Genomic DNA, 13462 nt, shown 5'->3' with positions numbered 1-13462 from the left:
GATAGGGATTGTATTAAATCTATAGATTACTTTGGGTAGTATGGTCATTTTAATAATATTTTTCTTCCAATTCATGAACATGGAATATCTTTGTGTCATCGTCACATTTTTTAACCAGTGTTTCATATTTTTCAGAATATAGGTCTTTCAGCTCTTTGGTTAAGTTTATTCCTATTTTATTATTTTTAGTGCAATTGTAAATGGGATTGGTTCCTTAATTTTTCTTTTTGCTACTTCATTTTTAGTGTAGAAATGCAATGGGTTTCTGTACATTGATTTTGTATCCTATGACGTAGTGAATTCATTTATCATTTCTAGTAGGTTTGTTTGTTTGTTTTGGTGGAGTCTTTAGGGTTTTCTATATAGTGTCATGTCATCAACATTCTTCCTTACTAATTTGGATGTCTTTTATTCCTTTTATTTTCTGATTTCTGTGGCTAGGATTTCCAATACTATGTTGAATAAAAGTGGTGAGAATGGAGATCCTGTCTTGTTCCTGATCTTTAGGGAAAATCTTTGTTTTTTACCAATGGAGTATGATATTAGCTGTGGGTTTTTCATATTTGATCTTTATTTTGTTGAGGTATGTTCCCTTTAAATCCACTTTGTTGAGGGTTTTTATCATAAATGGATGTTTACTTTGTCAAATGCTTTTTCTGCATCTATTGAAATGATCATATGGTTTTTATCCTTTCTGTTATTTATGTAATGTATCATGTTGATTGATTTGTGAATATTTTTTTTAAATTTTTTTTTCAACGTTTATTTATTTTTGGGACAGAGAGAGACAGAGCATGAACGGGGGAGGGGCAGAGAGAGAGGGAGACACAGAATCGGAAACAGGCTCCAGGCTCTGAGCCATCAGTCCAGAGCCTGACGCGGGGCTCGAACCCCCGGACCGCGAGATCGTGACCTGGCTGAAGTCGGACGCTTAACTGACTGCGCCACCCAGGCGCCCCTGATTTGTGAATATTGAACCACCTTTGCAGCCAGGCAATAAATCCTACTTGATCATTGTGAATGATCTTTTTAAATGTATTGTTGAATTCAGTTTGCTAATATTTTGTTGAGGATTTTTGCATCTATGTTTATCAAAGATATTGGCCTGTAGTTCTCTTTTTTTGTAGTGTTTTTTTAAATCTGGTTTTGGTATCAGGGTAATGCTGGCCTCATAGAATGAATTTGAATGTTTTCCTTCCTCTTCTATTTTTTGAAATAGTTTGAGAAGAATACATATTAACTCTTCTTTAAATTTTGGTAGAGGGGCACCTGGGTGGCTCAGTCTAACTTCAGCTCAGGTCATGATCTCACAATTTGTGGGTTCAAGCCCCAGGTTGAGCCTTGCATCAGGCTCTGTGCTACAGCTTAGAGCCTGGAGCCTGCATTGGATTCTGTTGTCTCCTTCTCTTTCTGCCCCTCCCCCACTCGCACTGTGTCTCTCTCTGTCTCTTGAAAATAAATAAATGTAAAAAAATTAAAATAAATGAGTAAATAAATAAATTTTTGTAGAATTCAACTGTGAAGACATCTGATTCTGGACTTTTGTTTGGAATGTTTTTTTTACTATGTATTTGATTTTATTGCTGGCAATTGGTCTGTTCAGATTTTGCATTTCTTCCTGATTCAGTTTTGGGAGGTTATATGTTTTTAGGAATTTATCCATTTTATTCTAGTTGGCCCAATTTGTTAACATATAATTTTTGTAACATTCTCTTATAACCCTTTTTGTTTCGGTGGTGTCAGTTGTTATTTCTCCTCTTTCATTTCTAATTTTGTTTATTTGAGCGCTTTTTTTGTTGTTTTTTTGTTTCTTTTTTTTATGAGTCTGGATACATTTTTTTTAAATTTTTTTTATCTTTTCAAGAAACCAGATTCTGGTTTCATTGATCTGTTCCATTGCTCTTTTAGTTTCTATTTTATTTGTTTCTGCTCTAATATTCATTATTTTCTTTATTCTGTTGGCTTTGGGGCTTTGTTTGTTCTTTTTCTACCTCCTTTATTTGTGAGGTTAGGTTGTTTATTTGTGATTTTTCTTGCTTCTTGAGGTAGACCTCTAGTGCTATAAACTTCCCACTTAGAACAGCTTTTGCTGCATCCTGAGGACTTTGGACCATTTTGTTTTCATTTTCACTTATTTCCGTATATCTTTTGATTTCCTCTTTGATTTTTTGGTTGACCCATTCATTGTTTGGTAGCATGATATTTAACCTCCATGTATTTTTACTCTTTCCAGATTTTTCTTGTTATAATTTCTAGTTTCATAACATCGTGTTCAGAAAAGATGCATGGTATGACATCAATCTTTTTGGCACTTGCAAAGAATCTGTATTCTGCTGTTTTAGGATGGAATGTTCTGAATATATCTGTTAGATCCATCTTATCCAAGGTGTTATTCAGAGCTACTGTTTCCTTTTTGATTTTCTGTTTGGATGATCGATCCATTGAAGAGAGTGGGGTGTTAAAATTCCCTACTATTATTGTATTACTATCAACTACTTCCTTTATGTTTGTTATTATTTGCTTTATATATTTGGGTGCTCCCATGTTGGATGCATAAATATTTATAATTGGTATAGCTTCTTGTTGGATTGTTCCCTTTATTTTTATGTAGTCCCCTTCTTCAACTCTTGTTACAGTCTTTGGTTTAAAATCTAGTTTGTCCAATATAAGTATTGCTACCCTAGCTTTCTTTTCACTTTCATTTTCATGGTAAGTGCTTTTCCATCTCTTACTTTCAATCTGCATATCTCTTTAGGTCTGAAATGAGTCTCTTGTAGGCAGTATATAGATGGGTCTTGCTTTTTAATCCATTACATCACCCTATGTCTTTTGATTGGAATGTTTAGTCTATTTATTTATTTATTTTTGTTGTTGTTTTGATTTGGTTTTGGTTTGGGGTTTTTGTTGTTGTTGCTGTTATTGTTGTTTGTTTTTCTTTTGACCAGATCTTTATTCAAAATTAGCTGTTCATAATAATTTGACTTCTACAGAAAAAACAAATGTAAGTTTTTATGCAGCAGGCTTCCTTTCTTCTATGGTGGGTTTCTTTTCAGCAGACTTCTTCTTAGCTGCTGGTTTCTCAGTAGCTGCAGCCTTTTTTCCTACTAAAGGTTTCTTCTGCTTCTTAACACCAACAGCCTTCTTTCCTTTCTTCTCTACCACAGACCTTTTGCCTGGAACCCCCTTCTCATCTGATTTGGCTCCTAAGGCTACTGCTGCCTTATCCATCCGGAGTTTGTGATTCTTGGCCGGGCGAAGAATGGTGTTATGTATAGTGCATGGTCTTTGCATATGGGTTTAGCTTCAATATGATTTTCAGGTTTTCTGTGGACTTCAGGACTCTGTGATGAATCTTCTTGCATGGTACTCAGAGGGCTCTTTCGATCTCTGAGCTTTTCAAGATTCTGCTAAGGTCTGTGTTAAGTGTCTTATGCATGGAAGTAGGCAGCCTTACACCAAGTGCCATACAGATCATCTAACTTGCAGAAAGCACTTTCCAAGTGCAGAAATGTCCTACGTGCCCACCAGGAGCAAGTTGCAAAATGTTCAGTTTGCTTGCATTAAGTAATTCCAGGGATGTTTCTGAAGGTCTTGATACTGTTGTCCTCATTATACATGATATAAGGTCCCCTGCACTGGATATGATGACAGTTTTTCATCTTGCCTTTGCCAGCTCTCATTTGCTGAGAGGCATAGACCTTTTTCATATCATTCCAGGCTTTAAGTTTCTTAAGAAGCAAAACAACCTCTTTGGTCTTCTTGTAGCCTTCACCTTTATCTTTAACCACCAAAGAAAGTTCAGGAACTTCCTTAGTACAATGACTTTTAGAATGACCAGTGCTGGTAAGGTTGAGGCAGCCATGGCAGAGCAGATGGCATATTGCTTCTGTGTTATGTTTACTCTGAGGTGCGAATGGTGGCCTAATTTGGTCGGTACAAACATGTGGCCCCCATGACACATATTTCCAGAAGCACCCTGGCTGCAACAGTGAGTCCCATGCCTCAAACTCTGGGAATTCAAACCATGGTTCTGCCAGTACTGGTTTGATGACCTGCTAATTCATTGACAGCATATGACTGTCTGTTGTTTTTGTGCAAGTTGGTGTGAACAAAGTTCACAATATCGGGTTTAATGGAAGCCTTGAATACAGCAGGCAAAGTAACATTTTTGCCAGATGACATTCCCTTTTCAGAATACACTGATGTCAATGGGCAAGCAGTTGTCATTCTGGGAAGAGGAGAGGGCCACACTCCTCTCAATCCCGAGGCTCCTATAGGAAAAGTGTTTGGTTTATTTAAATTCAAAGTAATTATTGACAGGTGGGTGCTTAAAGTGATTATCGATACGTGTGTGCTTACTGCCATTTTGTTACTTGTGTGGTTGTTTTTGTAGTTCTTCCTTTCTTCTCTTCCTCCCTATTCTTAGGGTTTGCTGGCTGTCTTTGGTGATATACTTGGATTCCTTCCTCTTTATTTTTTGCATATCTGTTACTGGTTTTTGATTTGTAGTTACCACTAGGTTTATATATAACATTTTATGCATATAGCTGTCTATATTGTTGATGGTCACTTAAGTTTGAACCCATTCTTTACTCTCCCCCCTCCCCATTTTAGGTATATGGTGCTATACTTTATATCCTTTTGTAAATTCCTTGACTGATTTCTATAGGTTTACTTAATTTTAGTACTTTCGTGTTTCCTACTTTTCTTACTTCTGCTTATGGTCTTTCCTTTTCACTCAGAGTCCTCTTATTTTTAAAACATTTTTTTTTAACGTTTATTCATTTTTGAGAGACAGAGAGAAACACTGTGAGCAGGGGTGGGGCAGAGAGAGAGGGAGACACAGAATCGGAAGCAGACTCCAAGTTCTGAGCTGTCAGCACAGAGCCCGATGCAGGGCTTGAAGCCATGAACTGTGAGATCATGATCGCTGAGAGTTCTGGTAGCACTAGTTTAGTGGTTATGAATTCCTTTAACTTTTGTTTGTCTGAGAAACTTCTTCTCTCTCCTCTTCTGAATGATATCCTTGCTGAGTCAAGTATTCTTGGCTGCAGGTTTTTTCTATCATCACTTTGAATATATCATGCCACTCCTGTCTGGGCTGCAGTTTCTGCTAAAAAATCTGCTGATAGCCTTATGGGGATTCCCTTGTATATAATTATTTTCTTTTCTCTTGCTACTTTTAAAATTCTACCCTTATCACTACTTTTTACCATTTTAATTACTGTGTGACTTGGTGTGGACCTCCATGGGTTGATTTTACTGGAGGCTTCCTAGATGTGGATTTCTGTTCTCTTGCCCAGCTTTGGGAACTTTTCAGCTATTATTTCTTTAAGTAAATTTTCTGCTCCCTTTTCTCTCTCTTCTCTGTCTGGAATCACTTTAATGTGAATTTTGTTACACTTGCTGGTGTTGCTGAGTTCCCCAAGTCTATTTTTACTTACTTATTGTTATTTTTTGTTCTCTGTCTTGTTCAGCTTGATTGATTTCCAATAGTCTCTCCTCCTCAGGTTGCTGATCCATTCTTCTGCTTCTCCAAGTCTACTTTTTATTCCATCTAATGTATTTTTAACTTCACTTCTTAAGTTTTTCATCTCTGATTGGTTCTTTGGTTCTTTTTTTTAATGTTTTCTATCTCTTTGTTGAGGGTCTCACTGAGGTCTTCCACTTTTTTCTCAAGTCCAGTGAGAATCTTTATGACCATTACCTTAAATTCTCTATCAGACATATTACTTACTTCCATTTTGTTTAGCTCTATTGGTGTGATTTTGTCCTATTCTTTCATTTGGGATGTGTTCCTTGTCTCCTCATTTTGTCTAGCTATCTGTGTCTCTTTCTGTGTGTTAGGAAAGTTAGCAGTGTCTCCTACTCTTGAAAGTAGTGGCTTTATGAAGAAGTCCTGTAGTGCCCTACAGTGCAGTGTTCCCTGTTCACCGGAACCTTGTGCTTCAGGGATGTCTCCTGTGTGTGTTGCATGCACCCTATTGTTGTGGACGAGCTGCATTTACCTTTAGTTCAGTCATCTGCAATTGCTCTCTTTGTTGTGGGCAGGGTTTGGTCTCTGTATTGGTAGCTGGCCAATCTTCCCAGAGCTGTTTTCTATTGGCAGTGTCATGGTATAAGGTTTCTTGGCTTCTGGCAATCTACTAGGGCTTTCCCTTCCCTCTTGTTCCTCCCACCTATTTCATTATCATGAAGAAACAAAAAGAGAAGAGAGAAGGACTATTTTTTCTCTGCTTTTCTTTATACATTTCATTCTGAGGCTAGTTGTCTTATACCCAAATTAGAAAATATTGTTGAAGTGATTCTTAGGGATTATGGTCAAGTTTGAAATCTATCTATCCCATTTGAATAAGAATAAATTTTTGCAGTTCTAGAAGTCTCCAGTTCTCAGTTAACTTGCTGCTAGCATAGTAACCTTCATAAGGTGAACTGTTGTTGATCAATTTCAGTATAATAATTATAGAAGATCTTCTGGAAATATTTAAGAAAAAGGATAATTTCATTTTATTTTATTCCTGTGCAGTGTGCTAGACACTATATTAGCTTTATGTATAATAGACTTATTGTACCTTCTGTGTTCTTTAGTAATACAACAAAAATTGCATCTTCCTAAAGCATTTCATATTACAAAAATAAAAATGTAATTTAAAAAATGACATTAAATATGTTAGGTATAGAAGGCAGTGTTTTGAAGAAACAGTTTTATCTTTGTAAAACTTTCCCCATAATGAAATATTTATATGGTTTGAACATTATAACTTCCATGTCAAGAAACATAGTTAATGAAAGTCAAGTGGAAAAAAATGCAAAGTAATTATTATTCAAAATGTCAGAGTAAATTTATATGCAAAACTAAAATATTTAGGATTAAAATTAATCTTTAAATTGGATTCTAAGTATAAATAAGATTCATATATTATGAACTGCAGTGGGTTAGTAGGGAGAAGTATAAATGATCACAATCTTAGATAATTACCTCAGTAGCGCATACAGTCCTTTTCAGTAACTCAACACTGATACTCCTTTCAATTGTTAAGAAACTCTCTTTGATACATTTATGTTGTTTGGTATTTCTAGGGAATCCTGTCACGTTGTTTAGATCTTTATAAGAACTTTGAGATGTCGTTATTAGTAAGAGAACTATATAGCAGTAAATTTTAAGCATAAACAATATTCCCAGAACTTCATGAAGATTAGAATCAGGCTTCCCAGTAGCCATTCACAGGACTAGACCTAAATGAAACTGTCCTGGGCAACAGTGAGACACTGCAAGTTTGTCTTTGCCATCCAACTTTTTCTTCTTCCCAGGACCCCTACAGACCTGGTTTATTTGAGCCTGTGGCCCCAGAAAGCATCCCACATTGCAGAACTACCACACTTTACCATAGATTCTTGAGTCATACCTCCAGAGCCACCTCAATATAAAACTTCTGCTTTTTCCATGTGTATTTGTGTCTAGAATGGAATTAAGATTTAGGCACACCCAATTGATTTGCTTTCAGTAGTCTGTAAAAACTAATTTGGCCAAGATACAAATAGGTTTGGTGAGTTTCTGCAGCATTGACCATTTTTTCTGCCACTTGTGCCTTTCTTCTTCTTTTTTTTTCTTTTGGAAACAGTTTTATTGAGACAGAAGATAAACCATCCCGCATCCCCTTTCTATTCTGATACCACAAGTTGTAATGAAATATTGGCAATAGGAGGAGCAGTTGGGAATTGTAGTGAATGCCCTGAAGTTTACTTCCAAAGTTACTCAAAATCGTGTTGCACATACATGCCATTCATGAAAACACAATGTGTCCTACTAGAGTGTAAATATGTAATATTCACCCCACTGTATCTTACATTTCTTTTAAGATCACGGTGTCTTGCTTAGTCATCTAATATTTAATACTGGTGTTTTAGAGTAATTCTTCCCAAGAGATTTAAACTATCACTCTTGGGGCACCTGGGTAGCTCAGTTAGTCAAGCATCCGATTTCAGATCAGGCCCATGATCTCACCACTCGTGGGTTTGAGCCCTGTGTCGGCTCTGTACTAACAGCTCAGAACCTGGAGCCCACTTCAGATTCTGTGTCTCCCTCTCTCTGCCCCTCCCCCACCTTTCTCTCTCTCTCTCTCTCTCTCTCTCTCAAAAATAAATAAACATTAAAATTTTTTTTTAAATTGTTGCTCTCAATTTTCCTAGTGAAATCGCCTCTCACCATTCCCTATTCAGATGGCTAATTCTCCCACAGAGGCGTTATATAATTACTTGTAATTTTTACTGATGTTTGTTTTTAACTGTAGTTTAATATATGACCTATACATTTTTAATAATTATGGTGACTTGCATTTATACTCCATCGTTCACCTTGAAAGATCCCAAAGCACCTTTCCAAACTATACACTTCTCACATAAATAAATGCCAGGAAACATTAAGGATGATGGAAACAGCCAGTCACACAATTAACATGCTGTTTACCTAACTCCTGAAAAATATAGATGCTTCCCAAGACCCAAGCTAATATCAATCATAGGAGATGCTTCACTGAACACCATGCCACAGGCTGATATCATCTCTATTGACATAAGCCACTTTTTTATTAATTTATTTTTTAATTTACATCCAAGGTAGTTAGCATATAGTGCTATAATGATTTCAGGAATAGATTCCAGTGATTCATCCCCTATGTATAACACCCAGTGCTCATCCCAACAAGTGTCTTCCTTAATGCCACTTACCCATTTAGCCTCTCCCCCACCCCCAGAAACCCTCAGTTTGTTTTCTGTATTTAAGTCTCTTATGTTTTGTCCCCCTCCTTGTTTTTAGATTTTTTTGCTTCCCTTCCCTTATGTTCATCTGTTTTGTATATTAAAGTCCTCATATGGGTGATGTCATATGATATTTGTCTTTCCCTGATTAGCTAATTTCGCTTAGCATAATACCCTGTAGTTCCATCTAGATGCAAATGACAGGATTTCATTCTTTTTGATTACTGAGTAATACTCCATTGTGTTGTGTGTGTGTGTGTGTGTGCGCGTGTGTGTGTATTGGGAAGACACACCATGGCTTCTTTATCCATTCATCCGTCGATGACATTTGGGTTCATTCCATACTTTAGATATTGTCAATAGTGCTGCTATACACATTGGAGTGCATGTGCCCCTTTGAAACAGCACACCTGTATCCCTTAGATAAATACCTAGTAGTGCAATTGCTGGGTCATAGGGTAATTCTATTTTTAATTTTTTGAGGAACCTCCATACTGTTTTCCAGAGTGGCTGCACCAGCTTGCATTCCCACCAACAGTGCAAAAAGAGGTCCTCTTTCTCTACATTGTCACCAACATCTGTTATTGCCTGAGTTATTTATTTAAGCCATTCTGACTGGTGTGAGGTGGTGTGTCATTGTGGTTTTAACTTGTATTTAACTTGTATTTCATGATGAGTGATGTTGACCTTTTCTCATGTGTCAGTTGGCCATCTGGATGTCTTCTTTGGAGAAATGTCTATTTATGTCTTTTGCCCATTTCTTCACTGGATAATTTGTTTTTTGAGTGTTGGGTTTGATAAGTTCTTTATAGATTTTGGATACTAACGCTGTATCTGAAGGGTCACTTGCAAATATCTTCTCCCATTCTGTTGATTGCCTTTTAGTTTTGCCGATGGTTTCATTCACTGTGCAGAAGCTTTTTATCTTGATGAGGTCCCAGTAGTTCATCTTTTGTTTCCCTTGCCTCTGGAGATGCGTTGAGTAAGAAGTTGCTGTGGCCAAGGTCAAAGAGGTTTTTGCCTGCTTCCTCTTCTAGGATTTTGATGGCTTCCCATCTTATGTTTAGGTCTTTCATCCTTTTGGGTTTATTTTTGTGTATGGTGTAAGAAAGTGGTCCAGGTTCATTCTTCTGCATGTCGCTGTCCAGTTTTCCCTGAACCATTTGCTGAAGAGACTCTCTTTATTCAATTGAATATTCTTTCCTGCCTTGTCAAAGATTAGTTGGCCATACATTTGTGGGTCCATTTCTGGATTCCCTGTTCTGTTCCATTGATCTGAGTGTCTGTTTTTGTGTGAGTACCAAACTGTCTTGATGATTACAGCTTTGTAATACATCTTGAAGTCTGTGATTGTGATGCCTTCCACTTTGGTTTTCTTTTTCAGGATTGCGTTAGCTATTTTGGTCTTATTTTGGTTACATACAAATTTTAGGATTATTTCTTCTAGCTCTGTGAAGAATTCTGGTGTTATTTTGATAGGTGTTGCATTGAATATGTACATTGCTTTGGGTAGCATTGACATTTTTACAATATTTGTTCTTCGAATCCATAAGCATGGAATATTTTTCCTTTTTTTTTTGGAGTTGTCTTCAATTTCTTTCATAAGCTTTCTATAGTTTTCAGTGTATAGATTTTTCAACTCTTTGGTTGGATTTATTCCTAGGTATTTTATGGGTTTTGGTGCAATAGTAAATGGGATTGATTCCTTGATTTCTCTTTCTGTTGCTTCATTATTGGTGTATAGGAATGCAACCAATTTCTGTGCATTGATGTTATACCCTGCGACTTTGCCGAATTCAGTTCTAGCAGTTTTTTGGTGGAATCTTTTGGGTTTTCCATATAGAGTATCATGTCGTCTATGAAGAGTGAAAGTTTGACTTCCTCTTTGCTGATTTGGATGCCTTTTATCCCTTTGTGTTATCTGATTGCTGAGGCTATGACTTCTAATACTATGTTGAATAACCTTGGCGAGAGTGGACATCCCTTCATGTCTTGACCTTAGGGGGAAAGCCCTCAGTTTTTCCCCATTGAGGATGATATTAGCAGTGAGTCTTTCATATATGGCTTTTATGATCTTGAGGTATAATCCTTCTATCTCTACATTCTTGAGGGTTTTTATCAAGAAGGATGCTGTATTTTGTCAAATGCTTTCTCTGTAAATATTGAGAGGATCATGTGGTTCTTGTCCTTTCTTTTATTGATGTGATGTATCACATTGATTGTTTTGCCGGTATTGAACCAGCCCTGCATCCCAGATATAAATCCCACTTGGAATAATTCTTTTAATGTATTGTTGGATCTGGTTAGGTAATATCTTCTTGAGCATTTTTACATCCGTGTTCATCAGGGAAATTGGTCGTTAGTTCTCCTTTTTAGTCGGGTCTTTGTCTGGTTTTGGAATCAAGGTAATGCTGGCTTTATAGAATGAGTTTGGAAGTTTTCCTTCCATTTCTATTTCCTGGAACAGCTTCAAAAGAATTGGTCTTAACTCTTCTTTAATCTTTTGTAGAATTCCCCTGGAAAGCTATCTGGCCCTGGATTCTTGTTTTTGGGAGATTTTTGATTACTAATTTGATTTCTTTACTGATTATGGATGTATTCAACTTTTCAATTTCCTGTTTCAGTTTTGGTAGTTTATATGTTGCTAGGAATTTGTCCATTTCTCACAGATTGCCCATTTTATTGGTGTATAATTCCTCATAATTTTCTCTTATTATTGTTTGCATTTCTTCTGTGTTGGTTGTGACCTCTCCTCTTTCATTCTTGATTTTATTTATTTGGGTCCTTTCCTTTTCCCTTTTGATCAAACTCACTAGGGGTTTATCAATTTTGTTAATTCTTTCAAAGAACCAGCTTCCGGTTTCATGGATCTGTTCTACTGTTTTTTGTTTGTTTGTTTCGATAGCATTGATTTCTGCTCTAATCTTTATTATTTCCTGTCTTCTGCTGGTTTTGGGTTTTATTTGCTGTTCTTTTTCTAGCTCTTTGAGGTGTAAGGTTAGGTTGTGTATCTGAGACCTTTCTTCCTTCTTTAGGAAGGCCTGGATTGCTATATAGTTTCCTCTTGTGACTGCCTTTGCTGAGTCCCAGAGGTTTTGGGTTGTGGTGTTATCATTTTCACTGACTTCCATATATTTTTTAATTTTTTTAACTTCTTGTTTAGCCCATTCATTCTTTAGCAGGATGTTCTTTCGTTTCCAAGTATTTGTTATCATTCCAAATGTTTTCTTGTGGTTGATCTCGAGTTTCATAGTGTTGTGGTCTGAAAATATGCATGGTATGATCTTGATTTTTTTGTACTTGTTGAGGGATGATTTGTGTCCCAAAATGTGATATATTCTGGAGAAATTCCATGTGCACTTTAGAAGAATGTATATTCTGCTGCTTTAGGATGAAACATTCTAAATATACCTATTAAGTCCATCTGGTCCAGTGTGTCATTCAAAGCCATTGTTTCCTTGCTGATTTTCTGTTTAGATTATCTGTCCATTGCTGTAAGTGAGGTGTTGAAGTCCCCTACTATTATGGTATTGTTATCAATGAGTTTCTGTATGTTTGTGAATAATTGATTTATATATTTGGGTTATTCCACATTTGGAGAATAAATGTTTACAATTGTTAGATCTCTTTGGATAAACTACTTAATTATGATATAATGCCCTTCTTCATCTCTTGTTACAGTCTTTATTTTAAAGTCTAGATTGTCTGATATAAGTATGGCTACTCCGGCTTTCTTTTGGTGATCATTAGCATGATAGATGGTTCTCCATCCCCTCACTTTCAATCTGAAGGTGAGTTTAGGTCTAAAATGGGTCTCTTGTAAACAGCATATAGATGGATCTTGTTTTCTTATCCATTCTGTTACCCTATGTCTTTTGATTGGAGCATTGAGTCCATTGACATTTAGAGTGAGTACTGAAAGATATGAATTTATTGCCATTATATTCCCTATAGAGTTGGAGTTTCTGGTGCTGTTCTCTGGTTCTTTCTAGTCATTGTTGCTTTTGGTGTTTGTTTGTTTGTTTGTTTGTTTTCATCTTTTCTCCCCTCAGAGAGTCCCCCTTAAAATTTCTTGCAGGGCTGGTTTAGTGGTCATGAACTCCTTTAGTTTTTGTTTGGGAAAATTTGTATCTGTTGTTCTATTTTGAATGACAGTCTTGCTGGATAAAGAATTCTTGCTGCATATTTTTCCAATTCAGCACATTGAATATATCCTGCCACTTCTTTCTGGCCTGCCAAGTTTCTGTGGACAGATCTGCTACAACATTATGTGTCTACCCTTGTAGGTTAAGGACTTTTTTCCCCCTTGCTGCTTTCATTCTTTCCTTGCCTGAGTATTTTGTGAATTTGACAGTGATATGCCTTGTTGATGGTAGGTTTTTGTTGAATCTAGTGGGAGTTCTCTGTGTTTCCTGGATTTTGATGTCTGTGTCTCTTCTCAGGTTAGGAAAGTTTTCCTCTATGATTTGCTCACATAAAACAGCTACCCTTTTCTCTCTCTTCATCTTCTGGGACTCTTATGATTCGGATGTTATTCCTTTTTTATGAGTCACTGAGTTCTCTAATTCTTATATCGTGCTCTTTTGCTTTAGTTTCCCTCTTTTCTTCTGCTTTATTATTCTCTGTAAGTTTGTCCTCTGTGTTGTTGATTTGATGCTCTGCTTCATCTATCCTTGCTGCTGCAGCAGCCAATCGAGATTGCAGC

At 36.6% G+C, this 13462-nt stretch overlaps 1 pseudogene; it reads right to left on the bottom strand.

The window, feature by feature from the left end:
- Positions 1 to 3009: 3009 nt before the first annotated feature.
- LOC122486475 lies at positions 3010 to 4263 on the bottom strand (annotated as a pseudogene).
- Between the last annotated feature and the right edge of the window lie 9199 nt (positions 4264 to 13462).

Source organism: Prionailurus bengalensis, chromosome A2 (assembly GCF_016509475.1).
Source record: "Prionailurus bengalensis isolate Pbe53 chromosome A2, Fcat_Pben_1.1_paternal_pri, whole genome shotgun sequence".
Taxonomy (NCBI): Eukaryota; Metazoa; Chordata; class Mammalia; order Carnivora; family Felidae; genus Prionailurus; species Prionailurus bengalensis.
The sequence above is the reverse complement of the archived record's forward strand: the minus strand, read 5'-3'. Positions and strand labels throughout refer to the sequence as shown.